The following is a 4,421-nucleotide window of genomic DNA, read 5'->3' on the forward strand; positions in this document are numbered from 1 at the left end:
GGCTGGTCTCGAACTCACAGAGATCCACCTGCCTCTGCCTCCCGAGTGCTGGGATTAAAGGCGTGCGCCACCATCGCCCGGCATCAGAGTTTATGATTTTAAACTATATTATTGGGTTTGCTCTTGTCTGTTTCTCATTACTGAAAATTTGGCTCTGCTCTTAAAGTTGCTTTCTAAAAATTCATGGTTAAATTCTATAAAAATGTTAACAGCTAAAACAAAATGGGTTGCTAGCTTGTTAAATAATGTGGCCACTAAGGTAAAAGCTCATAGAAAGTCATCTTTTACTGATAATGAGTTTGCAAAAATTGTTTCTCCATAAATGAAAGACAGGTTTTTTTTTTTTTGATCTACACTGTTAATAATTGGCAAATTGCATTAACATGTTACTTGGGGCCTACAAAAAAAGAATTCTCTTTTTAAGATTTTATAAAAATGGTCTGTTTCCCAGGAATTCACAAGAATGACCCCAGCTAAGACCCTAAGCAATAGAGGAGAGGAGGCCCAAACTGGCCTTACCCTGAAGTCAGACTGATGAATATCTTAAATATCACTATAGAAACTTCACCCAGCAACTGATGCAAACAGAGGCAGAGACTGCGTTGGAGTACTTACTGGACTGAGTGAGCTCCTGAAGTCCAGTCGAAGAGTGGGAGGAGTGAGAATATGAACAAAGAGGTCAAGACCATGATGAGTACACCCACTGAAACAGTCTACCTGAGCTAATGGGAGCTCACTAACACTAGCCAGACTGGGAAGGAACCAGCATAGGACCACACTAGTCCCTCTGAATATGACTGACAGTTGCATGGCTGGGGCAGACTGACGGACCATTGGCAGTGGCACCAGGACTTATCCCTACTGTTGTACTGGCTTTTGGGGATCCTATTCTCTTTGGATGGATACCTTCTCAGCCTAGATATAGTAGGGAGGGCCTTGGACCTTCCCCAAAGCAATATGCCTTACCTCTCTGAGGAATGGATGGGGGTGGGGTGGGAGGGTATGTGGAGGGAAAGGAAGGAGGGGAAGGAGTGAGAACTTGGATTGGTATGTATAATGAAAAAAGATGTTTGTTTTCTTTTTTAAAGAAATAAAAATAAAATAAAAAGTAAAGAAAAATGATCCGTGAGTATTGCCTAAAGTTACCTCTTAAAATGCTATAGAGATTGTTTTGTTTTAATGCTTTTATAGATGGCTTATGTAAAAAAAAAGATCATGTAGATAAAAGCTGGTGAAAAATTGCTCAGTTGTTATTACTTCCATATTTAAAAGGCAAAACAGCTCCAGTGAATAGGACAGGAGGTTTTGGAAATACTGGAAAAAAGGGATTTTGGCAAATGGTTATCGGTGATGAAAGGCCTTAGATTAAAGGTAAAATTAAGTGGGATTGAGATTAAAGGATTATTGTATTCTTGTGTTGATGTATCTATAATTTCACAAGAATCCACCAAAAAACCAACCAACCAAAAAAAAAAAAAAAAAAAAAAAGCAAAAACAAGCCAGGCGGTGGTGGTGCACACCTTTAATGCCAGCACTTGGGAGGCAGAGGCAGGCAGATCTCTGTGAATTTGAGGCAAGTCTGGTCTACAGAGCGAGTTCCAGGACTTGCTCCATAACTACAGAGAAACCCTGTCCCAAAAAACCAAACAAAACAAAACAATTTCACAAGAATCCCAGGATCCCACTTGGCCCCTACAAGAAGATTCCGCTCAACTTTATAGGCGTTGGAACCTTATCTCAAGTAAATCAGAGTGTAGAGTAGGGTCTGAAGAACAAGTGTAGGACCCAACTATGACAAGCTTAATAGGAGCAGACCACCAAAAGGAAGTTCTTAACTTCTTTTTTTTTTCTTATCAAGGATTAATTTAATTTTAAAAACAAATACAAACTAGCAATTCACTCTTTCTCAACTTGACAGTTCACCAGTGGTCTGACTGTCAGTTAAAAACATACATCTCACAATTTGGTGGTCCCAAGTTTAAAAAACAAAAAACCGCACAACAAAAGCCAAGTGAAGTAGGTGTCTGAGCCAGGAGTATAAATATTGCAAGATGTCATTCTTATTCCTGAATAAAATTTATTAATTTTTATAAATTTATAAATTTTTCCTCAGGAATTTTCTCGTAACAAACCCAGGTCCAAAGTAGCTTCAGAAATGAGGCATATTATGTATGATTATTTTTCTTCTTAAGCTATATCCCAAATTTTTCATATTCTCAAGAAAGTGACTAGAGTGGATAAGAAATAAGTGAAGTAGGTGTTCAAGCCAGGAGTATAAATATTGCAAGCTGTCATCTTACAATATTCATAGAAAATAATCACACACAACGCCCCATTTCTGAAGCCACCCCAGACCTGGGTTTGTTACTAGAAAATTCCTGAAGAAAAATTTAAATATAAGTCTGTGGCTTTGTTGAATTAAGCCCCCCAGTTAAAGATTTAGAAAACACCCATGGTTTGGGCTAATAGTATTGTTGGTGGCACCTATTGTAGCCGGATAGCTGAACAAAGTCTGTGTCTCAAACCAGTGTTAAATCCATCTCAGGGTTCAGAAGAAAACAAGGGGAGTCTAAATCACAAGTGCAGACATGTCTAGGATCCTTGTCCTTCTGGATCCACACTTCCTTCAGGGTCTTCATCATTGTAAATGTTCTCTGCCATCTGCCACATTTGCATGATATTGTCTTCTGATACAGAACAAATCACCCAAGGTTCATTGGGATTCCAGGAGAAATCAGCTATCTTGGCAGTGTGACCACCATGAATAAACAGCAACTCTGGTGGGCCATCTTCTGCATCTTCTGGGGACTGTTCTTCTCCAATTTTACTTAAATCCCACACATTCAACCTACGATCAGTACCGCTAGAAGCCAAAATAGTCTCATTGTGAGGTGACCACTGAACTTGGAATATTTCATCCTTATGTGATTCAAAGGAATGCAACTTGAGTTTCAGATTTCTCAGATCCCACAAGGCAACAGTCTTGTCAGCTGATCCTGTGGCAAGAATGAACTCACTGTAAGGATTGAAAGACAGGCAGTTCACTTCAGCAGTGTGAGCATCGACTGAGTGGCTTGGCTTGGAAGTATTGTTTGAACGAGTATCCCAAATCATAAGTTTCTGGTCATCAGCAACTGACCCAAACAGAGACTCGTGGAGCAGATGCCAGGAAAGGTCCTCTACTACTGCTGTATGCCCCGTGAAGATGGCCTTTGCATCCACCACTTTTCCTTCCTTTGGAACTGCACTGATGTCCCATAGGCAGATGGTATGGTCATCTGAAGCACTGAGTAAGTGCCCGCTGAGATTTGGATTCCAAGAAAGACCATAACCTTCCTTCTGATGTCCGCGGAGACGCAAATCTGGGTTGCACTCTCCAGAAGGGTCTGGTTTAGAAGGATGCTTAGTGTAGTCAAAAACAAGCACATCACTGGATGGAGTCCTTGTTGCATTGATGTAAGGGTTCTGGGGCCTGTACCGAGCCCTGTTGACTTCTCCTTCATGGTTGATCTTGATTTCTATTTCAATTTTCCCACTGACAGAGCCGAAACCTCCAAATTCTCCTTTCTCACTGTCATAGTGTGAGGCATCAAACTGAGCATCATCATTAGAGAGCTGCACACTGGCTATCACCAGGTGGTTTTGTTCATCCGATGTGTGTGTTCCCAGGACAAGTCGATGAATGCTGAAATCTTTCCCCTCAGGCCTGGTAACATCTGGAAGCCACTGGGCAGTTAAACTGGGCCACTCCAGGGCATGGGTCATCACCAAATCATAAAGAAAAGGGGTGTTTTTCTTTCATATTTTGTACTCCTCGTTGATCACACGTTCTTCCACCGCGTCGTCAAAGGCAGCTTCCTTGTCAGCCATGGCGGTAGGCGAGCCGGGAGGGGCTGGGGGGATCCCGGGGTCGTGTGTTGCAGGAGCGACGAGGAGGCGACGGAAGTTCTTAACTTCTAACCATCATCACCTGCCAGAGTAGGACCCAGCCATGATAAGCTTAATGGAGGCCTGCCTGAGTCTCAGTAGTTTACCCTGAAGCAATACCTAGTTGCAGGAAGGACCAAAAATTGAGATTAAGTAAACAGAGAATTCATCTGCAAAAGGTACAGATTAGGAAAGATCAATTGTATCCTCTTAATGATTTTTAAAAATTATTGGGTGATATTAACTAGCTGAGGCCTACAATTGGATTGTCTGCTTAAGAATTAACTAATTTGCTTCAGATTTTGCAAGGTGACTCAGACTTAAACAGTCCAAGACAATTAACAGCTGAGGCTAAAAGGGAATTATCTCAAGTAGAACAAAAGTTACAAAATGCCTATGTGGGTAGATTAGCTCTCACTAAGAGGTGTATTTTAGTAATTTTACCTTCAAATCATTCCCCTACTGAACCCATTATGCAGAGAGAGGATAATATT

General features: G+C 41.2%; 1 pseudogene; it reads right to left on the bottom strand.

Annotated features, from left to right (window-relative positions):
• Positions 1–2,066: 2,066 nt before the first annotated feature.
• On the bottom strand, positions 2,067–3,870 carry LOC121433237 (annotated as a pseudogene).
• Positions 3,871–4,421: the final 551 nt, after the last annotated feature.

The sequence above is a fragment of the Microtus oregoni genome, unplaced genomic scaffold (assembly GCF_018167655.1).
Source record: "Microtus oregoni isolate MIOR12 unplaced genomic scaffold, Mior012 000037F_ref0000500, whole genome shotgun sequence".
Taxonomy (NCBI): Eukaryota; Metazoa; Chordata; class Mammalia; order Rodentia; family Cricetidae; genus Microtus; species Microtus oregoni.